This window comes from Aegilops tauschii, chromosome 2 (genome assembly GCF_002575655.3).
Source record: "Aegilops tauschii subsp. strangulata cultivar AL8/78 chromosome 2, Aet v6.0, whole genome shotgun sequence".
NCBI lineage: Eukaryota > Viridiplantae > Streptophyta > Magnoliopsida > Poales > Poaceae > Aegilops > Aegilops tauschii.
Window position 1 is genome coordinate 552167150 of NC_053036.3, and position 27247 is coordinate 552194396.

The 27247-nt window shown below is 39.6% G+C and overlaps 1 pseudogene; it reads right to left on the reverse strand.

Moving 5' to 3' along the window:
- Positions 1–7883: 7883 nt before the first annotated feature.
- The window catches only part of LOC109737290 (B3 domain-containing protein Os11g0197600-like), a 45962-nt pseudogene continuing 26598 nt past the window's right edge, over positions 7884–27247 (reverse strand).

Below are 27247 nucleotides of genomic sequence, written 5' to 3' on the forward strand. Positions count from 1 at the left end.
CGTCCATACCAACACTTCCCAAGGAATTTATTATTTGGAAGCATAAAGTAAATTCATTTTTCATTTCGAGACTGGGCATCCCTAATACCTTTGTCGTACTCTCGTGCAATGACAAGTCAATAAACACTCATCTTGAGAATAACACTTCTAGCATGGAAAAATATCAGCCACCCCCTACCGTTTCTTGAGCGGTACGAGCACACAAAAAGGAAATTATTTTGAAAATTAGGGATGGCACATACAAATTTGCTTAGAACGGCACGGAAATACCGCATATAGGTAGGCATGGTGGACTCATCTGGAAAAACTAGGTTTAAGGATTTTGGATGCACAAGTAGTATTCCTACTTAGTACAAGTGAAGGCTAGCAAAAAGATTGAGAAGCATCCAACCAAAAAACGAAAAATCGCATAAGCGAGCATTAAGCATAACTAACACCGAATAATGCACCACAAGTAGGATGTAATTTCATTGCATAACTATTGACTTTCGTGCTTGCATAGGGAATCACAAACCTTAACACCATTATTCTTACTAAAGCACAATTACTCACCAACATGACTCACATATCACTATCATTATATTGCAAAACTATTACAAAGAATCAAGTTTATTTAGTCCAATGATCTTCATGAAAGTTTTTACTATATCCCTCTTGAATATCTATCACTTTGGGACTAGTTTCATATGTTGCTTTTCATAGCTCAAACAACTCTAAGTGAAGAACATGAGCATAAAAAATTTCGTCTCTTAAAATGATATAAGTAAAGCATGAGAGAATTTCTTCAAAAATTACTAACTCTCAAATAAATCTAAGTGAAGCATGAGAACATTTCTTCAAAAATATTAAAGCACACCGTGCTCAAAAAGATATAAGTGAAGCACTAGTGCAATTCCATAGCTCAAAAAATTTAAGTGAAGCATAAAGAGCAATTCTAACAAATCATAGCATAATTTTGGCTCTCTCAAATAGGTGTGTTCAACAAGGATACCTATAGTTCCAAGTAAAATACCGATGGTCGTTAGAAGAAAGAGCGGATGCCACTCGGGGTATCCCCAAGCTTAGTTGCTTGTTTATCCTTGAATATTACCTTGAGGTTCCATGGGGCATTACCAAGCTTAGGCTCTTCTTACTCCTTATTCCTTCATACAACATGATCTCACCCAAAACTTGAAAAGTTCAATCACACAAAACTTAACAAAATCTTCGTGACATCCGTTAGTATAACAAAGCAAATCACCACTCTAAGTACTGTTGCAAACCCATTCATATTTTATTATTGCATTATATCTACTGTATTCCAATTTTTCTATGGCTCATACCCCCTGATACAACCCATAGATTCACCAAAACAAACACACAATGCAACGAAAACATAATCTGTCAAAAACAGAACAATCTGTAGCAATCTGAAAACTTTGTATACTTCTGTAACTCCAAAAATTCTAAAAATTAGAAAAACGTAAGAAATTTGTATATAAATCTTGTGTAAAAACTTCAGAATTTTTCGTCGCTTCTGTGAGTTTTCAAAATTATTTTACTGATGCAAAAGTTTCTGTTTTTCAACAAGATCAAATCAACTATCACCCAACATGATCTCAAAGGCTTTGGTTGGCCCAAAAACTAACTAAAACATAAAAAAACACAATCATAACAGAGGCATAATTGTGCAAACACTCAAGAATAGAAAGAAAAAAGAAAAAAATAAATTTTATTCATTGGGTTGCCTCCCAACAAGCGATATCATTTTACGCCCCTAGCTAAGCATAAAGCATAGATCTAAGTTTTGTCATATTTAGTTCTAGATCCATAAGATTCCCTCATGATTGATTCATATGGTGGCTTGATTATTGTTCTAGGGAAGTGTTCCATTCCCTTTCTTAGTGGAAATTGAAATTTAATATTGCCTTCTTTCATATCAATCTTGGCACCAGTAGTACGTAAAAACGGTCTACCAAGTATAATAGGACAAGACGCATTGCAATCAATATCAAGAACAATAAAATCTATGGGCACATAATTCCTATTTGCAAGAATAAGAACCTCATTAATCCTTACCATAGGCTTTTTAATAGTAGAATCCACCAAGTGCAAATTTAAAGAACACTCTTCAATATTGGTAAGACCAAGCACGTCACATAAAGACTTCGGAATTGTGGAAACACTAGAACCCAAATCACATAAAGCAAAACACTCATAATTTTTAATCTTGACTTTAATGGTAGGTTCTCATTCATCATGTAATTTTCTAGGAATTGAGATCTCTAATTCCAACTTTTCTTCCAAAGCTTTCATCATAGCATCAACAATATGTTTAGTAAAAGCTTTATTTTATTCATAAGCATGGGGTGAATTAATAATGGATTGCAACAAAGAAATACAATCAATCAAAGATAAATTATCATAATTAAAGTCTTTGTAATCCAAAAGAGTGGGCACATCACTAGTTAAAGTTTTGACCTCTCCAAACCCACTTTTATCAATTTTTTCATCAAGATTTTCACCCTCCGAATTATTGGGACGCCTTCTAACTAAAGTTAACTCTTCTTCAGCCCATTTATCATTAATTTTAATCTTACTAAACAAGGAATTCAATAGAAGAAACACCAATCATTTAAAGATCTTCATCATTCTTATGAAAGCAATCACTAAAAAATTCTCTTTCTAAAAATTCTCTTTTAGCTCTAAGCATAGCGGTTCTTTTCTTACTTTCATCCATAGAAACATATAAAGCTTTAATTGATTCCTCAACTCAGGGTACAAAAAATTTCAACTTGAGATTTTCTACATCGTGAGAAATCATAGCAATGCTTCTAGACATATCATCAATCTTATTCAACTTTTCCTCTATCATATTATTGAAAAAAAATTGAGCATTGATAAATTCTTTAATATTATTATAAAGATCAGAGGTGTTCCTATTATTATTACAAGAAGGATTACCATAGGAACCACCATAATTATTAGAGGAATTTCCAAGAAAAGGCCTAGGATTAAAATTACCTCTATAAGCATTGTTATTAAAATTGTTTCGCGAGACAAAATTCATGTCTACGGAATCACTATTTTGCTCAATCAAAGTAGACAAAGGCATGCCATTAAGATCAATAGGAGCATTCTTATTAGCAACTAATTTCATAAGAGCATCAACTTTTTCACTCAAAGTACTAATTTATTCAACCGAATTAACTTTTCTACTAGTAGGAGCTCGTTCGGTATGCCATTGTGAATAATTTGCCATAATATTATCAAGCAATTAGTAGCATCACCCAAAGTAATTTCCAAAAAAGTGCCACCCGCGGTGAAATCTAAAAGATTCAATCCCGCATAAAAAAATTATGATCATCCAAAGATTTAAACCATGATTAGGACAATTTCTTAGCATCAATTTCATTATTTCCCAAGATTGTGCAACATGTTCATGCTCAAGTTGCTTAAAATTCATGATCTGATCTAAGGGAAATAATTTTCGTGGGCGGAAAATACTTATTAATGAAAGCATATTTGCATTTATCCCAAGAACCAATACTATTGCGAGGCAAAGAAGAAAACCAAATTTTTGCACGGTCTCGCAAAGAAAACGGAAATAATTCCAACTTCACAATATCATTGTCCACACATTTTTTCTTTCGCATATCGCATAATTCTACGAATGTGTTAAGATGGGGCGCGGCATCCTCATTAGGATTACTAGAAAACTGATCTTTCATAACGAGATTCAACAAAGCAGCATTAATATCACAAGATTCCGCACTAGTGGCGGCAGGAGCAATCGAAGTGCTAATAAAATCATTATTGTTGGTATTGTAAAAGTAAAACAACTTGGTGTTTTCTTGAGTCATCGTGACTACGCAAACAGATTGCACACAAAAACAGATCTGACGAGAAAACGGCGAATGAAAAACAGGGCGATTAAAATGGCAATTTTTTGTGAAGAGGGCGAGATGAAAACTTTCTTGAAGTAAATTGCAAGGAGATGAGATTTGTGATTAGGAACCTGATAGATATTGATGATGTATCCCCGGCAAATGCGCCAGAAATCCTTTCTTGATGGCTCGTATCCGTGTCAGTATTTCCCCGAAGAGGAAGGGATGATGCAATACATCTTCGGTAGGTATTTCCCTCAGTTAGGAAACCAAGGTTATCGAAACAGTAGGAGAACCAAGCAACACTATGTAAACAGTACCTGCACACAAAGAACAAATACTTGCAACCCGGCGCGTAAGAGGGGTTATCAATCCCTCGCGGGTAAAAGATAGATTGGTTTGTATGATTTTGGATAAATAGATGTCGCAATAAAATAAAATAAATAAAGAAAAAGTGCGGCAAGGTATTTTTGGATTTTTAGAATAATAGATCTGAAACAAAAGCAAATAAAAATAGATCTCAAAACAAATATGATAAAGAATAGATTTGGGGGCCATAGATTTCACTAGTGGCTTCCCTCGAGAAAAAATAGCATATAGCGGGTAAAAAAATTACTGTTGGGCAATTGATAGATCTTCAAATAATTATGACAATATCCAGGCAATGTTCATTATATAGGCATCACATCCAAGATTAGTAGACCGACTCCCGCCTGCATCTACTACTATTACTCCACACATCGATCGCTATCCAGCATGCATCTAGTGTATTAAGTTCATGGAGAAACGAAGTAATGCAATATGAGCGATGACATGATGTAGACAAGATCTATTCATGTAGGAGTAGACCCCATCTTGTTATCCTTAATAGAAACGATCAATACGTGTCTTGCTGCGCCTTCTGTCATTGGGAAAGAACACCGCACGACCGAACCATCACAAAGCACCTCTTCCCCTGGCAAGAAACATCGATCTAGTTGGCCTAAATAAACCAAAGATTCGAAGAAGAAATACGACGCTATAAGTAATCATGCATATAAGAGATCAAAGAAACTCAAATAACTTTCATGGATAACTAGATCTGATCATAAACTCAAAGTTCATCGGATCCCAACAAACACACCACAAAAAGAGTTAAATCAAATAAATCTCCAAGAGACCATTGTATTGAGAATCAAAAGAGAGAGAGAGGAAGCCATCTAGATACTAACTACGAACTTGTAGGTCTACAATGAACTACTCATGCATCATCGGAGAGGCACCAATGAGGATGTGAACCCTTACGTGATGGTGTCTAGATTGGATCTGGTGGTTCTAGAACTTGCGGCGGCTGGAATTGTGTTTCGTCGACTCCCCTAGGGTTTTTGAATTTCCGGGGTATTTATAGAGCAAATAGGTGGTGCGGGAGGCGGCCAAGGTGGGCACAACCCACCAGGGCGCGCCTGGGCCCAGGTGGGTTGTGCTCCCCTCGGAACCCCCCTTTGGTACTTCTTTGGCCCAATAGGTGTCTTCTGGTTTAGAAAAATTCTCCGAAAAGTTTCGCTGCGTTTGGACTCCTGTTGGTATTGATTTTCTGCAAAGTAAAAAACAAGCAAAAAACAGCGACTGGCACTGGGCACTATGTCAATAGGTTAGTCCCAAAAAATGATATAAAGTTGCTATAAAATGATTGCAAAAATCCAAGAATGATAAAATAACAACATGTAACAAGCAAAAATTATAGTTACGTTGGAGACGTATCACTGATCTATGTTGAACTAAAACGTTCAGGAAGAACTACGAACACGAATACACCATTACTTGTGGTGGGAAGCAGTACAAAAGCAATATATGCACCATGCATTTATAGAATCCTAAGCCGATTGAGAACCATAATAGTGCGAATGGGCTAAAGATTGAATTGCGCTAGCATAGATCGGATATACAGAATGTAAGGCTTACCAAGCGTAGTGAATAAACTGAGATCTCGATGGATCTTTAGATGACCTCACCAAGGGGCATTCGATTCAATCGAGAGGACGAGAAACCCTAGGATGGTTGGTTGTTGGCGGCGGCGGCTCGAGGGATTTTGCAAGATTTCGGGGTTATATATAAATGGAATTGGGCAACGGGAAACCCTAGGTTATGAAAGGGATTGGGACCTGGCGAAGAAAGAAAAGTACGGACTACATGCTGATGTCTACTACGCAACCTTCTCCTTGTAGACGTTGTTGGGCCTCCAAGTACAGAGGTTTGTAGGACAGCAGCAAATTTCCCTCAAGTGGATGACCTAAGGTTTATCAATCCGTGGGAGGTGTCAGATGAATATGGTCTCTCTCAAATGACCCTGCAACCAAATAACAAAGAGTCTCTTGTGTCCCCAACACACCCAATAAAATGGTAAATTGTATAGGTGCACTAGTTCGGCGAAGAGATGGTGAACAAGTGCAGTATGGATGATAGATATGAGTATTTGTAATCTGAAAATATAAAAACAGCAAGGTAACAAGTGGTAAAAGTGAGCGTAAACGGTATTGCAATGCTAGGAAACAAGGCCTAGGGTTCGTACTTTCACTAGTCCAAGTTCTCTCAACAATAATAGCATAATTAGATCATATAACAATCCCTCAACATGCAACAAAGACTCACTCCAAAGTCACTAATAGCGGAGAAAAAAACGAAGAGATTATTGTAGGGTACGAAACCACCTCAAAGTTATCCTTTCTGATCGATCTATTCAAGAGTCCGTAGTAAAATAACACGAAGCTATTCTTTCTGTTCGATCTATCCTAGAGTTCATACTAGAATAACACCTTAAGACACAAATCAAGCAAAACCCTAATGTCACCTAGATACTCCAATGTCACCTCAAGTATCCGTGGGTATGATTATATGATATGCATCACACAATCTCAGATTCATCTATTCAACCAACACATAGAACTTCAAAGAGTGCCCCAAAGTTTCTACCGGAGAGTCAAGATGAAAACGTGTGCCAACCCCTATGCATAAGTTCACAAGGTCACTGAACCCGCAAGTTGATCACCAAAACATACATCAAGTAGATCACGTGAATATCCCATTGTCACCACAGATAAGCACATGCAAGACATACATCAAGTGTTCTCAAATCCTTAAAGACTCAATCCAATAAGATAACTTCAAAGGGAAAACTCAATCCATTACAAGAGAGTAGAGGGGGAGAAACATCATAAGATCCAACCATAATAGCAAAGCTCGCGATACATCAAGGTCGTGCCAAATCAAGAACACGAGAGAGAGAGATCAAACACATAGCTACTGGTACATACCCTCAGCCCCGAGGGTGAACTACTCCCTCCTCGTCATGGAAAGCGTCGGGATGATGAAGATGGCCACCGGTGGGGGATCCCCCCCTCCGGCAGGGTGCCAGAACAGCGTCCCGATTGGTTTTTGGTGGCTACAGAGGCTTGCGGCTGCGGAACTCCCGATCTAGGTTATGTTCTGGAAGTTTGGGTATATATCAGACGTGTTGGCGTCGGGAACAAGTCAGGGGGTCTCCAAGGCGGCCACGAGGTAGGGGGCGTGCCCAGGGGGTAGGGCGTGCCCCCCACCCTCGTGGGTGCCTTGGGACTCTTCTGGTCAATCTCCGATACTCTGTGGGCTTCTTCTGGTCCAAAAATAATCTCTGTAAAATTTCAGGTCAATTGGACTCCGTTTGGTTTTCCTTTTCTGCGATACTCAAAAACAAGGAAAAAACAGAAACTGGCACTGGGCTCTAGGTTAATAGGTTAGTCCCAAAATCAAATAAAATAGCATATAAATGCATATAAAACATCCTAGATGGATAATATAATAGCATGGAACAATCAAAAATTATAGATACATTGGAGACGTATCACACGCTTATCTTATGAAGGGGATTGTGTAACGAGAATCCGGTAATTAGTCGCAACAACAAATAGTATAATTATTGATGTTATGTTTTAACAATGACAGGATGGAATAGTCTGCCTCCGTCGTCAACAACACAAGATCAAAATGTCTATGCACGAGTTATCACTCGTCTGTGCGAGGTTTTGGGGTGAGGACACAGGGGGTGATCATCAAGACGACCTTGTGGTCGTGCAACTTGATGTTGTATTCCTGGTCCAGGAGCTCGAACACGCACATGTCCCACTTCTCCAGGTTGTTCTCCGTGGCGAGTGCGCCCCACCCAGCGCTGAACACCGCATGGGGACACTCGCCGCCACACTACTAGGGAAAACCTTATACACAAAACTTTAGCAGTAGCGCGTGCAGGATAACCGCACTACAGATACATATGTAGCAGTAGCACGTCTCACAGTAAAAGCGCTACTAGTAAAATTCCCACTACTAAGCCGATAGGCTACACATAGTAGTAGCGGTGATGTCTACTACGCAACTTTATTCTTGTAGACTCGTGTTGGGCCTCCAAGCGCAGAGTTTTGTAGGACAGTAGCAATTTTCCCTCAAGTGGATGACCTAAGGTTTATCAATCCATAGGAGGTGTAGGATGAAGATGGTCTACTACGCAACTTTATTCTTGTAGACTCGTGTTGGGCCTCCAAGCGCAGAGTTTTGTAGGACAGTAGCAATTTTCCCTCAAGTGGATGACCTAAGGTTTATCAATCCGTAGGAGGTGTAGGATGAAGATGGTCTCTCTCAAACGACCCTGCAACCAAATAAAAGAAATCTCTTGTGTCCCCAACACACCCAATACAAAGGCAAATTGCATAGATGCACTAGTTCGGCAAAGAGATGGTGATAAAAGTGTAATATGGATGGTAGAAATATATTTTTATAATCTGAATAAATAAAAACAGCAAGGTAGCAAATAGTAGACGGGCACAAAAACGGTATTGCAATGCTTGAAAACAAGGCCTAGGGTCCGTACTTTCGCTAGTTCAAACTCTCAACAATGTTAACATAGTTGGATCATATGATTATCCCTGAAAGTGTAATAAAGAATCACTCCCGAGTTCCTATTAGCGGAGAACAAAAGATAGATATTGTTTGTAGGGTACGAGATCAACTCAAAGCTATTCTTTCTGTTCGATCTATTCAAGAGTTCGTACTAAAATAATACAAAGCTATTTTTTCCATTTGATCTATCCTAGAGTTCGTACTAGAATAACACCAAAGCAAATTCATATTCATAATACGTAATCCACACAAAGAACTACAAAGAGACCCTAAAGTTTCTACCGGAGAAAAACATGCATAAACCCCTATGCATAGATTACCCCAATATCACCGCGGGAATCCGCGAGTTGAATGCCATAACATATGTCAAGTGAATCAATAAGATACCCCAATTGTCACCTCAAGTATTCATACCGCAAGACATATATCATGTGTTCTCATCTCTGAATATTCAATCCGACAAGACAAAACTTCAAAGGGTAAAGATTCAATTCATCATAACAAGAGTATAGAGGGTAGAAACATCATATGATCCGACTATATTAACAAAGCCCATGATCCAGATCACGAGAGAGAGAGAGAGAGAGATTAAACACATAGCTGCTGGTACAAACCCTCAGCCCTGAGGGTGGACTACTCCCTCCTCATCGTGGTGGCCGCCGGGATGATGAAGATGGCCACCGAAGATAATTGCCCCCTCCGGCAGGGTGCCGGAACGGGTCTAGATTGGTTTTCGATGGCTACAGAGCCTTGCGGCGGCGGAACTTCTGATCTAGGTTAACCCCGAAGGGTTTCGGAATATTTGGGAATTTATAGTGCAAAGAAGGGGTGCGAGAGGCCACCGAGGTGGGCACGACCCACCTGGGCGCGCCAGGGGGGCCTGGCGCGCCCTGGTGGGTTGTGCCCCCCTTGGGGCACCCCCCAGGTGCAGCTCTGACCCATTTGGTTCCTTCTGGTCCATAGAAAATCTCCGTGGAGTTTCGTTGCGTTTGGACTCCGTTTGGTATTGATTTCCTGAGATGTAAAAAACAAGCAAAAAACAGCAACTGGCACTGGGCACTGGATCAATAGGTTAGTCCCAAAAAACGATATAAAGTTGCTATAAAATGATTGTAAAACATCCAAGAATGATGAAATAATAGCATGAATACTTCATAAATTATAGATACGTTGGAGACATATCAACATCCCCAAGCTTAATTCTTACTCGTCCTCGAGTAGGTAAATGATAAAAGAAATAATTTATGAAGTGTGAATGCTAGCAATGTGCAAAAGTTTGATCAATGACAATTTCAATCACTTTTTATAGCATCACAACGGCAATGCTTTCTCATAAAATTTCTCATGTTGTAGTGGCAACCAATTCACATGTTAAGGTTTAAACAATGAACTCTCTTGAAACCCAACAACCTATGTTCTTAGTCACGAAGCAATTGCAATTCAACTTATTCAACAGAGTTTAAGTAAGAGCTCCACATACTCAACCATCATATAGTCTTCTATGATTGCTAACACTCACCGCATACACATGAGCAAAACGTTTCAACCGGGCACATACAAAGATAGGGGCTTATTGTTTTGCCTCCCAACGTATTCACCTCAAGGGTGATGTCAACAATAATAAATCATGCTACCCATATTCAACTGGAAATATGTGCCTAGATCTTTCCTCACCACATGATGCTTGCCAAAAGAGAAAAATAAAAAGGAATAGAGAGAATAACTTTGACTCTTTGCATAAAAGTAAATACTGAAAAGTAAAAGATAGGCCCTTCGCAGAGGGAAGCAGAGGTTTCCATGCGCTTATTTGTTTGTATGCTCAATCCCTTAGTGCAAAAGAACGTCATGTTATATTGCCCCTTATGATAGCAACCTTTATTATGCAGTCCATTGCTTTGCCATCATAAGTTCGTATAACGCTCAATTTTCTCTTAAACTAAATGATCTAACACTTTTAGAAGCAATTTTTATTGCCTTATTGCACCCATGACAACTTACTTGAAGGATCTTGCTCAATCCTTAGGTAGGTATGGTGGACTCTTGAAAATAAGATTTGGGTTTAAGGGTTTTTGTATGCACAAGTAGTATCTCTACTTAGTGCGGAAATTTTGGCTAGCAAAGATAGGGGGCAAGCACCACATGTTGAAGGATCTATGACAATATGACTTCTATGTGAATATGAACAAACATAAACCATTACGTTGTCTTCCTTGTCCAACGTCAACAATTTTTGCATATAATATTTTGATGGGGGCTCACAATCACAAAAGATTTCTAGGATAGTGTATTTTCATGTGAAAGTTCTCTTCCCTATACTAATTATTCGTGAATTGCTTGTATGACCAATATTGTGATTGTCAAGCCTCAAAAGGTTTCACTTTCTAAACCCTAATGTGAAGCTACCACTAGGCATGATATGATTTCAGCTTCAGGATATTCAATTCATTCAACAATTTTACTCATAGGATATAAGTGAAGCACAAGAGTAAATGACAAACTACTCCAAAAAGATATAAGTGAAGATCATGCGAGTAATTAAGTAAATAGGTAGCTATTTGAGGACTCTCTCTTATTTAAAAACTTTCAGATCTAAGTAATTTATTAAAACAGCAAGCAAAACAAAAAAAAATGACATTTCAAGGATAGCACACATCATGTGAAGAAGCAAAAACTTAGGCTCAACCGATACTAACCGATAATTGTTGAAGAAGAAAGGTGGGATGCCTACCGGGGCATCCCCAAGCTTAGATGATTGAGACTTCTTGAAATATTATCTTGGGATGCCTTGGGCATCCCCAAGCTTGAGCTTTTGTGTCTCCTTAATTCCTCTTATATCCCAGTTTCCCTAAATCTTAAAATCTTCATCCACACAAAACTCAACAAGAACTCGTGAGATAAGTTAGTATAAACCAATGCAAAAACTTTATCATTCTCTACTGTAGCAAATCACTAAAATTATTATTCAACATTGCATACTAAATGCCTTTGCATATTTAATACTCCTATCCTCAAATAGATTCATTAAACAAGCAAGCATATGCAAACAATGCAAAGATAACAGCAATCTGCCAAAACAGTACAGTCTGCAAAGAATGCAAGAGTATCAATACTTATTCAACTCCAAACATTATGAAATTCTACCACACTATAGAAAATTTATTAGAGCTTATTATGCAAAAAGTTTCAACATTTTATCACACTCTGACTTTTCTAGGGAATTTTTGCAACATCGATAAACTTTCTGTTTTGAAACAGCAACATGTAGACTTGTAAAATAAGCATGGCAAAGGCTATCAATGCCATTTTTATCGAAATAAAAGATGCAAAACATTATTCTAAATAACAGAAAGAAAATCCTAAAAAAAATTGACGCTCCAAGTAAAACTCATAACATGTGACGAATGAAAACATAGCTCCAAGTGAGGTTACCGATAATGTTGGAGACGAAAGAGGGGATGCCTTCCGGGGCATCCCCAAGCTTACTTGCTTGGATATTCCTTGGATATTAACTTGGGGTGCCTTGGGCATCCCCAAGCTTAGGGTCTTTTCACTCCTTATTCTCATCATATCGATATCTCACCCAGAACTTGAAAGCTTCAATCACACAAAACTTAACGAAACTTCGTGAGATAGGTTAGTATGATAAAGAGTAAACCATTTAACTTTGGTACTGTCAAAGACAAGATTCATAATTGTTTCCACACAATTCCAATGTAGCATATCATTTCCACAATTTATATTGAGCAATATAAGCCATAGAAACCAGGAAACAAGCAAACTATGCATTGAAAATAGAATCTGTCAAAAACAAAACCGTTTGTAGTAATCTGTACTCAAACCATACTTCTGCTACTCAAAAAATTATGAAAAAAAGTTTGAACATGTGAGCAATTTGTATATTAAACTCCTGCAAAAATAATCAACTCAAATGTAACATCCCAAATTTTCAATTTGGAATGTTATACATAGGTCATCATATGCATATCATATTTTATTTGCATTTCGAGTGTGATCCTAAAAATCCTAAGCAACTCAAGAACCCACGGAGAGAGTTGGGGATTTTATTATTTTCATATTTGAATTTTCTCAAATATTGAAACAGGGGTCATTTTGATTTTAATTATTTTTCTATCCAAAAATATTTCAAATTAAAATATATGAGAGGAGATAATATGACTTCTCCAAAATAAATGAAATATTGGGGGAAAATGTTAAAATCAAATAAATATTTTTATTTGGATTTTATTGCTATTTTATTTGAATTAGGAAAAATATGCATTTTTCAAAATTTCATTCTTAGCCCAAATAAATGTTCACTTTGTCCGAAATATTATTAGAGGACCGTGAAAATTTATTTCAGGATTTTTGGACTTCGTTTGGTATTTCTTTTATTTATTTTACTCCATCCGTTTAAGAAAAAGAACCGACCTATGGGCCATGCCCGAGCCGGACTTCCCCGACCGGCCCCTTTAAAAGGCGAGGCCCGACCGCCCCGCCAGCCCAAGCCGCCACCCCGCGCCGCCCGCCACCGTGCCGCTGCCGCTGACGCCGCCGCCCACCGACACCTCCGCCGTCGGAGCCCCGCCGGAGCCCCGCCGGAGTTAGCCGCCACCGCCGCCGGTCTTTTCGCTCAGTTAGGCAAAAACCACCTCGGTTTTTTTCGGAAAACCCTAGATCTGTTTTTTAGATCGGTTTGGTTTTTCGTCGGTTTATTTATTTAGCGGACGTTCGTCCGATCGTTCGTTTTAACGAACGTTGTTCGCCGGTTAGGTTCGGACAGCGAACGATCGTTCGTTAGTCTTTTCCTTTTATTTTCTTTTTCTGCCAGGGACCTATCCACGATTATTTTTATCACAGATTAGCCCCTGATCTTCAAACCCTCGCCGTTTCTAAACCGTTTGTCCAAATCCAGTGAAACCAACACCAAAATCTTCGTCTCTAGCCCCTCTTTCTGTTTAATCAACTTGAAGAAGGTTTTGAAAATTTAAAATTTGGTTTCAAGTAGATTTGTTCTCGTAGTTCTTTTGACCGTAGTTTCAGTTCCGTAGCTCCGATTCAATTGATTCTTTTTGCAGATCGAATCTCTTCAGTATAACTTTCAGATTTAGTCTTCTTATTTGAGTTTTACCAGTGCATCATTGCTTGAGTGCTTATGTATGCTATTGTTTGTTTGCGATAGAATTCCCGGAGTGTGGAGCGTGCTACTACGAGTCTCTAGGGTTTGCGGATCGTCAGCAAGGCAAGTAACACATTGATCATACTCTTTTCATACCCAGTTTTTATGCATTAGTTACACCCCTCAAACATTGCATGAGTAGGATCTCTTAACATGTGGGTTTGGGAAGTAGTTGATGAGGTAAAACCTATTGCCTTTTATTATCAAACCCTTGGGAGTTACTTCTACGTTATGCTTATATTGACATGCTATGCTCGTAGACGTGGATTGGGTTGAGTGTATTCCATGACAGATGTGAGATTGATAATTAATGGTTAACTTAAGGTGGCTACTTAAATACACATCTGGGTGGATTGGTTGTCAGGGCACCTGGAGAATCTAGTGTTGTCCTAGGATATCCCGGAGTACCCGTGTGATCATCCTATGGTTCGCCACCCAGGCTCAAAGGGATCATAAGATTATTCATGCTAGAAACTTTCGTGTGCAGCCACAAGCTATTATGGGCTCTAGCATAGTTGAGTATGATGCATGACCTCTTTCAGTGGTGGGCTAGCAGATGTAGGGGAAAGTAGGTGTAACTGTCCACCCAGAGTAAAGAGTTAGTGTTTCTGAAAGACTGTGTCTCGGTCATCCGTTTCTCAAACACCATGTAGTGCGAGAAATCCAACGGAGGAGATCGACTCTTGTGGGGAAAAGTGCGCAAACCTCTGCAGAGTGTATAAACTAATCATGGTTAGCCGTGTCCCCGGTTATGAACATCTTGAGTATCTGGTTCTTGAATTATTGATTTGATCTCATCACTCTTTTAATTAATTTGTTGGGTTAATAATACTGTTTAATTGGGATTGAGTTGGAGGAACCTTCTCAATGTTTAACAACTACCATGATAGTTAAACAAAATATATTCCTTTGTTGTAGGAAAAAATTGTCTTTTCGCAAAACATTATAACCATAGAGCCTCCACCAGCCATATATGCATGTAGTGATAGCATTTATTCTGTTCATTGCTCTACTGTGTTATATTGCCAGCATATTCCATGTGCTGACCCGTTTCGAGCTGCAACATATCATGTTGCAGACTTTTCAGATGAAGAGTAAGGTGCGCTAGGTCGTTGCCGTGCACTCAGCTATGCCGTTGGTGTTGATGGACTCACTTTATCTTCCAAGCCTTCCGCTGTTATCTTAATTAGATGGCCTTAAGCCATATTTATTGTATTAAGTTCTCTCTTGAGACTATCGATGTAATAAGTGTGTGTTGCTACTCTGTTATAAATCCATTCGAGTACTGTGTGTGTCAGCATTACCGATCTAGGGATGACACTGAAGCACAGAGACTTGATCGTCTGAGGTCGGGTCGCTACATCAAAAGCACTCTTTTGTTAAAAATGGGACTTATTTTTGTGAGCACGAAAGTTTTTGTTTTTCAACAGAGTCAAATCAACTATCACCCAACATGATCCCAAAGGCTTTACTTGGCACTGTATTGAAACAAAAGCTATAAAACATGATAAATGCACTAGCATAATCATGTGAACATGCAAAAACAATAGGTAAAAGTGTTGGGTTGTCTCCCAACAAGCGCTTTTCTTTAATGCCTTTCAAGCTAGGCATGATGATTCAATGATGCTCACATAAAATATAAGAATTGAAACACAAAGAGAACATCATGCATCATAAGTTCCTCTCTCATAATAATTTTCAGTGGCATCATGAATAGATTCATCGATATAACCATTACATAAAGCATTCTTTTCATGATCCACAAGCATAGAAAATGCATTACTCTCCATGGCATACATGTCATCATAATAATGATCATAGAAAGCAACTTTATTGCCATAGTCAATTGAAACCTCTTCCAAAATAGTGGAGGTATCACTAAATAAAGTCATGACCTCTCCAAATCCACTTTCATCAATATTGTAATAAGATTCAACACCCTCCAAAATAGTGGGCTCACTACTACCTAGAGTTGACACTCTTCCAAACCCACTTTTATCAATGTAATCATCATAAATAGGAGGCATGCTATCATCAAAATAAGTTTGATCAATCAAAGTAGGGGGACTAAAAAGATCATCTTCATTAAACATAGCCTCCCCAAGCTTGGGACAAACATTAATTGCAGCAAATAAATTCTCAAACATGTCGTTCTCATCTAACATAGCATCCCCAAGCTTGTGGCTTGGCATATCATAAGCATAATCACTCTCATCATTAATAGTATGAATAGCACCAACGGTATAGCAATTGCTATCATCATAATTTCCTAAGTTGGTGCCAAAAAGATTTCCAAGATTATAAGAAGTATCATTATCTTCCCAATCATAATCATCACAGCAAGCAATAGGCATAACAAAATCGTCATCAATAGTGCTCTCGGTCATTGTGCCATAAGACATAGAAGCAATATCGTCATCAAGTGCATCATCGTCCACAATTATTTTTTATTCATTTTCATGAGGCACAACAATAATAGGAGCAACATTATTTGGGAGAGATACCTTTTTACCTCTCTTCTTTCTTCTTTTCTTCTTCTTCACCACATCATGTGTGGGTTTAATTAATCTTTTCAAGCTTCTTATTGATGAGAGTGGTTGGATGGGAAGCTCCTCCTCATTACCTGATTCATCATAATAAACAGTAGGAGGGTTTCGGGAAACATTTTCCCTTTCATTAGTACTCTCTTCATATTATATTTGTTCTCTTGACTTTAGATAGTTGGCAACATAAGGATTCTCAATGCAATTTACCGCACAAAACATATAAATTTCTTCTAGATCAAAATCAAGAAACCTCTCAAGATTAAATTTTGGAATAACCTCAGTTATACGTTTCATTTCTTCATACCCGAAAAGAAGACTAAGCTCTTTATGATGCTCAAGGGTAATCAAGTTATCACAATGTTTGGACACGATTTGATCATGAAAGAATTTGCATTGGAGATTTAAATGACCAAGTTCATTGCAAAGTTCACAAGGATGGCGAAAAAAATTAAATCTTTCAGCACAATCATCTAGCCTATCTTGCAACTTTCTTGTTTCTAAATATTTATGCTTCTTGCAAAATCTATCTTCCCTTTTTGGTGTGCAAAGGCCTCCCAATTCACTCCACAAAAAGTGACATGCTTATAAGAAACATTTTTGTCATGACTTGTGCAATCATCATTAGCATTTTGGATATTCACAGAATTCATACTAACAACATTGAAAGCATGCTCGTCATTCAAATATTTTGTGCCAAGCATTTTATTGACTTCTTCTTCTAACAACTGAGCACAATTTTCCGAACCATCATTTTCAAGAAAGATATTATAAAGATGATCAATAATATGATGCAACCTAAATTCCATTTTTTTTAGTTTTATTTTTTATAAACCAAACTAGTGATAAAACAAGAAACTAAAAGATTCAATTGCAAGATCTAAAGATATACCTTCAAGAACTCACCTCCCCGGCAACAGCGCCAGAAAAGAGCTTGATGTCTACTACGCAACTTTATTCTTGTAGACTCGTGTTGAGCCTCCAAGCGCAGAGTTTTGTAGGACAGTAGCAATTTTCCCTCAAGTGGATGACCTAAGGTTTATCAATCCATAGGAGGTGTAGGATGAAGATGGTCTCTCTCAAACGACCCTGCAACCAAATACAAGAAATCTCTTGTGTCCCCAACACATCCAATACAATGGAAAATTATATAGATGCACTAGTTCAGCGAAGAGATGGTGATAAACGTGTAATATGGATGGTAGAAATATATTTTTATAATCTGAATAAATAAAAACAGCAAGGCACAAATAGTAGATAGGCACAAAAACGGTATTGCAATGCTTGAAAACAAGGCCTAGGGTCCGTACTTTCGCTAGTTCAAACTCTCAACAATTTTAACATAGTTGGATCATATGATTATCCATCAAAGTGTGATAAAGAATCACTCCCAAGTTCCTATTAGCGGAGAACGAAAGATAGATATTGTTTGTAGGGTACGAGACCAACTCAAAGCTATTCTTCCCGTTCGATCTATTCAAGAGTTCGAACTAAAATAACACAAAGCTATTTTTTCCGTTTGATCTATCCTAGAGTTCGTACTAGAATAACACCAAAGCAAATTCATATTCATAATACTTAATCCACACAAAGAACTAAAAAGAGACACCGAAGTTTCTACCAGAGAAAAACATGCATCAACCACTATGCATAGATTACCCCAATATCACCGCGGGGATCCGCGAGTTGAATGCCATAACATATGTCAAGTGAATCAATAAGATACCCCAATTGTCACCTCAAGTATTCATACCGCAAGACATATATCATGTGTTCTCATATCTGAATATTCAATCCGACAAGACAAAACTTCAAAGGGTAAAGATTCAATTCATCATAACAAGAGTATAGAGGGTATAAACATCATATGATCCGACTATATTAACAAAGCCCATGATAGAGATCACGAGAGAGAGAGAGAGAGAGAGAGAGAGAGAGAGAGAGAGATTAAACACATAGCTACTGGTACAAACCCTCAGCCCCGAGGGTGGACTACTCCCTCCTCATCGTGGTGGCCGCCGGGATGATGAAGATGGCCACCGGAGATGATTCCCCCCTCCGGCAAGGTGCCGGAACGGGTCTAGATTGGTTTTCGGTGGCTATAGAGCCTTGCGGCAGCGGAACTTCTAATCTAGGTTAGCCCCGAAGGGTTTCGGAATATTTATGAATTTATAGTGCAAAGAAGGGGTGCGGGAGGCCACCGAGGTGGGCACAACCCACATGGGCGCGCCAGGGGGGCCTGGCGCGCCCTGGTGGGTTGTGCCCCCCTCGGGGCACCCCCCAGGTGCAGCTCTAGCCCATTGGGTTCCTTCTGGTCCATCAAAATTCTCCGTGGAGTTTCGTTGCGTTTGGATTCCGTTTGGTACTGATTTCCTGCGATGTAAAAAACAAGCAAAAACAGCAACTGGCACTGGGTCAATAGGTTAGTCCCAAAAAATGATATAAAGTTGCTATAAAATGATTGTAAAACATCCAAGAATGATTAAATAATAGCATGAATACTTCATAAATTATAGATACGTTGGAGACGCATCAAGCGGTCTTATAAAAACCACGCTACCGCTAAGATTGTTGTAGAAGCGCGTTTACAGAGAAAGGCACTACTGCTAACGAAAAGAAAATAAAATGAAAAACAAATAGAAAAGTAAATGAAAATGAAAGAAATAGAAAAAGGAGAAAGGAAAAAATAAAATGTAAAGAAAAATAAATGAAAAAGGGAAAAAAGGAGAAAGGCATAGCAGTAGCGCATTTAGTGAAACTCGCTATAGCTAACTTAGCTATAGCGCATTTGTACTAACACGCTACCACTATGTTTGACTTAACCAGCGGTTTCCCTCCCCCCGGCCACCACTTCTCCCCCAAATCCCTCGCCCCACTTCGCCGCCGTCTCCCCAATTCGCCGTCGCCCCACTTCGCCGCCGAGTCCTGCCGACGTCGACGCCCCCGGAGCCACCAGAGCCATGCGCCGTCGACACCACCGGAGCCGCCCCCAACGCCAGGAGCCGTGCGGCCTCATCAACGCCACCGAAGCCGCCCTCGGCGCCACTGGACCCACCCTTGATGCCCCTGCCTCCCTGGCCACAACAGCCTCCCTCGCCGTCACCGGAGACACCCCTGCCACCCTCGCCACCACTGCCTCCATCGCCACCACCGGAGCCATCCTCTATAAGCACCCCTCCTCTCTCTCATGCATAGCAAAAACATTGGATAGAGTACTAACTAGCTAGGTTAACTAGTTTAATTAGGTTAATTATCTAGGTTAGTGGAAAAATTTAGTTAGGGCTTTGACAGAGAACTAGTTAGGTTAACTAGTTTAATTAGGTTAATTATCTAGGTTAAGGGAAAATGTATTTAGGGCTTTGAGAGAGAACTAGCTAGGTTAACTAGTTTAATTAGGTTAATTATCTAGGTTAACTAGCTAGTTAACTAACTAGGTTAAATAGCTAGGTTAATTAGGTTCGTTATGTTAACTAGGTTCACTAGGTTAGAGCAAAAATATATTTTAGAGCATTAGGTCAGAAGGGTTAGAGAAATGGAGTTCCTTTGCAATTTAATTGGGTTCTGTCCTAGGCAGAGAAGGGTTAGAGAAAATAATGTGTGTGTGTGTGTGTGTGAGGAATAGCTAGAACAGAATTTGGGTTCTGTCCTACGCAAAGAAGTGTTTAGTGAGGTCATTTTGCAAAGGTTTTTTATTTTTGAAAAGACCACTATTTTTCTAGGAAAAGAATTTAGGCAAGTTTTATTTTAAAGATGATCCCTTCCTAGACTTTTATTGTTGATTATATCTTTTCATTGAAGTGGTCATGTTATATCTTTTCATTGAAGTGGTTCGATTGTGCCCAAGTGGCCTTTTGTTGTTTCCAGGGAATGAAGCCGAGTGGCCTATGTTTTGCCGGAATGTTGATTCATTTCCGTTCCGGCAAATTTCAGGTTCTCGATTTGTCCACTTTTTAGCAAAGGTCATGCCGAAATTTTCCATGAATTTCGGCATAACTTGTGCTACAAACTAGGACATATCGAGTGCCAGGGATTTGCTGCACCGGGAAGCAGTCAATGTTCCTGCAAAACATAGGCATTTTTATGTCATTATTCATTTTTATTAGGTCTAGAATTAATTGACTAGATTTAATCATAGGAAACATGGCTAGCAACGATGAAGGACAGGGTTCTGGTGATTGCGACAACGTCTACCTGGCGGCAGACAAATTTTTTAGCCTTGCCGATGATCAACGGTTGTTGTTGCTGGGCCCACCTGTCACATCGGAGATTGAGACCGGCGCCGAGACTGAGACCGGCGCTAAGACTGAGACCGGCGCCGAGACTAGCGGAGCCGGTATAGAACCGAGAGCAAAGAGGCAACGGCACCCAAACCAGCTCATGACTACTAGACTGGTGATCACGGAGGTGGACGACGGCATTTTTGAGCCAAAAGCGCCCGCGGAAGCGCGCGCGTGCTACGGCAATCAAATAGGTTGCATCGTACGGACAACCGCCACCATCAATGATGAGAAACTACATAAGATAGATAATATGAGGCCCTCCCTCCTAAAGAAGCTGCACCAGACATTCTTGTTCCCGGGCCGGGATGAAAAGGAATATACAAATCCAGATAAAGACCCGGCAATGAATAAGATAAACAAACACGCCATGACCAAGTTTAGCGACACGTTGGCCGCCTGGAAAGCAAGGGTGAAACATCGGATCGTCAACAAAAAGGAACCCTACTCCGAGATTGTAAAGGATAATCGACAATCACGGAAGAGCAGTTTCAAATATTCAAGGCGGCTTGCGAGGCTGAAGCTGCCAAAAAGAAGTCGAAGTAAATGAAGGGGCTTCAAGAGAGGAACATGGGGTGCCACCACCTCGGAAGCTATGGTTATGGCGGGAAGAGGTCCATATGGGCCAAGGAGGACGCGGAACGCGAAAGTCTGGGAATCCCAGACCCCTTGGCGGACTTCACCGTCCCGCAGGAGCGTGATGTCCTGATACGTCTCCGTCGTATCTACTTTTCCAAACACTTTTGCCCTTGTTTTGGACTCTAACTTGCATGATTTGAATGGAACTAACCGGGACTGACACTGTTTCCAGCAGAATTGCCATGGTGTTATTTATGTGCAGAAACAAAAGTTCTCGAAATGACCTGAAACTCCACGGAGATTATTTTTGGAAATAATAAAAAATACTGGTGAAAGAATCAAGGCCAGGGGGCCCACACCCTTGCCATGAGGGTGGGGGCGCGCCTGCCCCCCTGGGCGCGCCCCCTGCCTCGTGGGCCCCCTAGAGCTCCACCGACCTCAACTCCAACTCCATATATTCGTGTTCGGGGAGAAAAAATCAGAGAGAAAGATTCATCGTGTTTTACGATACGGAGCCGCCGCCAACCCCTAAACTCTCTCGGGAGGGCTGATCTGGAGTCCGTTCGGGGCTCCGGAGAGGGGAATCCGTCGCCGTCGTCATCATCAACCATCCACCATCACCAATTTCATGATGCTCACCGCCGTGCGTGAGTAATTCCATCGTAGGCTTGCTGGACGGTGATGGGTTGGATGAGATTTATCATGTAATCGAGTTAGTTTAGTTAGGGTTTGATCCCTATTATCCACTATGTTCTAAGATTGATGTTGCTATGACTTTGCTATGCTTAATGCTTGTCACTAGGGCCCGAGTGCCATGATTTCAAATCTGAACCTATTATGTTTTCATGAATATATGTGAGTTCTTGATCCTATCTTGCAAGTCTAGAGTCACCTACTATGTGTTATGATCCGGCAACCCCGAAGTGACAATAATCGGGACCACTCCCGGTGATGACCATAGTTTGAGGAGTTCATGTATTCACTATGTGTTAATGCTTTGGTCCGGTACTCTATTAAAAGGAGGCCTTAATATCCCTTAGTTTCCGCTAGGACCCCGCTGCCACGGGAGGGTAGGACAAAAGATGTCATGCAAGTTCTTTTCCATAAGCACGTATGACTATATTCGGAATACATGCCTACATTACATTGATGAATTGGAGCTAGTTCTGTGTCACCCTATGTTATGACTGTTACATGATGAACCGCATCCGGCATAATTCTCCATCACCGATCCAATGCCTACGAGCTTTTCACATATTGTTCTTCGCTTATTTACTTTTCCGTTGCCACTGTTACAATCACTACAAAACCCAAAAATATTACTTTTGCTACCGTTACCGTTACTATCATACTACTTTGCTACTAAATACTTTGCTGCAGATATTAAGTTATCCAGGTGTGGTTGAATTGACAACTCAACTACTAATACTTGAGAATATTCTTTGGCTCCCCTTGTGTCGAATCAATAAATTTGGGTTGAATACTCTACCCTCGAAAACTGTTGCGATCCCCTATACTTGTGGGTTATCAAGACTATTTTCTGGCGCCGTTGCCGGGGAGCATAGCTCTATTCTTTGAGTCACTTGGGATTTGTATCTGCTGGTCATTATGAGGAACTTGAAAGACGAGAAAACAAAATTTTATCCCTCAACTACGAGGGGAGGTAAGGAACTGCCATCTAGCTCTGCACTTGATTCACCTTCTGTTTTGAGTATGCTTACGACACCTAAACCTACTTCTGCTATTAATTCTGATATGTCGCATGTTATTGATGATGTCACTTCTGCTATGCATTACTTATGATGAAACTACCTCTATGCTTGATACTACTGTGCCACTTGGTGAATTTCTTGATGAACAACTTGCTAGGGCTAGAGAGAACGAAGTTATTGAAACTGATAATATTGATGAAACTGATGATGAAGACTCTCCCCGTAAATATGAATTGCCTGTTGTGCCTGAGGGCTATGTTATGGATGAAGAAAGTGCTAGAGACTTTCTTGCTTGCAATGATAGAAGTGATCTTAAGAAATTATTAGCTAAGCTGAAACAAAAAACTCTGAATGCTAGAATGAAATATGATCCTGCTTATGCTACTTCCCCTATCTTTGTTACTGATAAGGATTATGAATTCTCTGTTGATCCAGATATAATTACTTTGGTTGAATCTGATCCTTTGTATGGCTATGAATCTGAAACTGTTGTGGCACATCTTACTAAATTAAATGATATAGCCACCCTGTTCCCTAATGATGAGAAAACTCGCTACTATTATATTCTTAAAATATTTCCGTTCTCATTAAAGGGTGATGCTAAGATATGGTTTAACTCTCTTGATCCTGGTTGTGTGCGTAGTCCCCAGGATATGATTTATTACTTCTCTGCTAAATATTTCCTTGCTCATAAGAAACAAGCTGCCTCAAGGGAAATATATAATTTTATGCAAATTGAAGAAGAGAGTCTCCCACAAGCTTGGGGGAGGCTTCTCCAATTACTTAATGATTTTCCTGATCATCCTCTCAAGAAAAATGAAATACTTGATATCTTTTATAATGGATTCACCGGTGCTTCCAGAGACCACCTGGACACTTGTGCTGGTTGTGTTTTCAGGGAAAGAACACCAGATGAAGCTGAAATTCTATTGAATAATATGTTGACAAATGAAAATAATTGGACACTTCCTGAACCAACTCCAAAGCCAACTCCGAAGAAAAGGGGTGTTCTATTTCTCAGTCCTGAAGATATGCAAGAGGCAAAGAAATCTATGAAATAAAAAGGTATAAAAGCTAAGGATGTTAAGAATTTACCTCCTGTTGAAGAAATACATGGTCTTAATTTACTGCCTGTTGAAGAAATACATGGTTTTAGTCCATCACCTATTGAAGAAACACATGGTCTTGATAACCCAACACAGGTAGTAAAGGTAAATTCTCTCTATAGATTTGATGAAGGTGATATTCCTCGTTATAAGTCTTCTAGCCAATGCTTAGATGAGTTTGATAATTTTATTGTCAAACAAGAAAACTTCAATGCTTATGTTAGTAGACAATTAAAACACAATGCTTATATGATTGAGCACTTGGGTGATTATATGTCTAGAGTTAAAGGTGAACTTAAACTCATTAGTAAACATGCTTCTATGGTTACCACTCAAGTAGGACAAGTACTTAAGGCTCAGAATGATTTGCTCAATGAATTGAATAGTAAGAATAATGATTTTGCTGTTAGAGTGGCTACTAGAACTGGTAAAATGACTCAGGAACCTCTGTATCATGAAGGCCATCCGAAGAGAATTGAGCAGGATTCTCAGAGAAATAATATTGATGCACCTAGTCCTTCTAAAAAGAAGAAAAAGAAAAATGATAGGACTTTGCATGCTTCTAGTGAACCTGTTGTAGACACACCTGAGAATCCCAATCATATTTCTATTGCTGATGCTGAAACACAATCTGGTGATGAACATGAACCTAGTGATAATGTTAATGATAATGTTCATGTTGATGCTCAACCTAGCAATGATAATGATGTAGAGGCTGAACCTGTTGTTGATCTTGATAACCCACAATCAAAGAATCAACGTTATGATAAGAGAGACTTTGTTGCTAGGAAACACGGTAAGGAAAGAGAACCTTGGGTTCAGAAACCCATGCCCTTTCCTCCTAAACCATCCAAGAAAAAGGATGATGTGGATTTTGAGCGCTTTGCTGAAATGATTAGACCTATCCTCTTGCGTATGCGTTTGACTGATATGCTCAAAATGAATCCTTATGCTAAGTATATGAAAGAAATTGTTACTAATAAAAGAAAGATACCAGAAGCTGAAATTTCCACCATGCTTGCTAATTACACTTTCAAGGGTGGAATACCTAAGAAACTAGGAGATCCAGGAGTACCAACTATACCATGCTCCATTAAAAGAAACTATGTTAAAACTGCTTTATGTGATCTTGGAGCCGGTGTTAGTGTTACGCCTCTCTCTTTATATCGTAGACTTGATTTGAATAAGTTCACACCTACTGAAATATCTTTGCAAATGGCTGATAAATCAACTGCTATACCTGTCGGTATTTGTGAGGATGTGCGTGTTGTAGTTGCAAATGTTACTATTTTAACGGACTTTGTTATTCTTGATATTCCCAAAGACGATAGTATGTCTATTATTCTTGGAAGACCCATTTTGAATACTGCTGGGGCTATTATTGATTGCAATAAAGGCAATGTCACTTTTCATGTTAATGGTAATGAGCATACGGTACACTTTCCGAGGAAACAACCTCAAGTCCACACTATCAATTCTATTGGAAAAATTCCATCCATTATTTTTGGAGGTTTTGAATTTCCTCTTCCTACTGCCAAGAAGAAATATGATATTCTTATTATTGGGGACGTGCATATCCCCGTTGAGGTAACATAGCGTTATTCGAAATTTCTCCGGTTCCATGTTATTCGGAATGAGTTTGTTAACAAGACCTTGTCAACCTTGTTAGTGGATTCCTTTTGATGAGCATGAGATGGATGAAGTTAGAAGGCACAACCTTCTATACCCTCCTTTTACTTTCTGTTATTTAGTTGAAATAAAGTAAAAATGGTATTTTCTGTCTGTTTTCTGAGTTATCCGTGCAATATAAAAATACCCCGAAAATAAAAGTTCTCCAAATGCCCTGCCAATTTAATATGATTTTTTCTGGAATATTTGAGAATATTTGGCACTGAGAACACAGCAGGGGGAGCAAGCACCTGGGCACGAGGGTCCAGGGCGTGCCCACCCCCCCTGGGCGCGCACCCTGCCTCGTGGGCCCATGGTGGCTCCCCTCCACTTATTCCTGCACCCACACACTCCTTCTTCCTCCCAAAAAAATCACCAACCAGCTCAAGCACGAGTTCTAGCTCATTTTGCTGCGATTTTCGATCTCCTTGCTCAAAGCACCTCTCACAAAACTGCTTTGGGGGATTGTTCATTGGTATGTGACCCCTCCATTGGTCCAATTAGTTTTTGTTCTAGTGCTTTATTCATTGCAAATTTGTGCTGCCTAGGTGACCCTGTTCTTCAGCTTGCATGTCAAACTTATATGGTTCCAAGTAGTTCTAATGCATGATATAGGCTCTAGGCACTTGTAGGAGTAGTTGCTATCAATTTTGCTGAGCTTGGTTCATTTTTATTTGAAGTTACTAAAAATTTCAGAAATTTTCAGAAAATGATGAAGAGATTTTTGAGGGGCTCATCGAGCCGAAGCTCGAAGGAAAAGCAAAGTGAAGAAGCAGAGAGGCCCAAATATAATATGCCTCGCACCACGGAAGTTCGGCCGTGTGAATGGCCTTGTGATGATTTCTTGAGAGCAGCTGGGATTTATGATGATTTTTATGAGTTGGCTGAGAATGCAGGCCTCACCGACTTCCTCCGTGACCAACGCGAACAGTATCTCTTACTCACCAATACCTTTGTGCAAAATTTTCATTTCCATTCTAGGAGGTCACCACCTATGGTGGATTTTTATTTATATGATGAGTATAAGGATATGACCCTTCGTGAATTCTGTGTAGTGTGCAAGTTACCTTTTCCGGGTTTCATAGAGGAACAACATAGTAACGATGTGGAGGGGTTTATTGGTACAATTGTTGTAGGGGAATCGAGGAAGGTTTCCGACGCACGAATCACTAGCATACATTTTCCTGTTCTACGTTACTTTGCTATATTTGCTAGTAGATGCTTAATTGGTCGCGGAAACTGTGGAAACCTGAGTGTCCCAGATATTATTATTTTCTGCAATGCCTTGTTTCGTGATGACACATTTAGTATGGGTGCTATTGTTGCAAAGTGGTTAAATCTTAACCGTACTAAGGGCCCCATCTTGGGACGCATCTTCGCCTCACGCCTCGCTGCATACTATAACATAGATATTA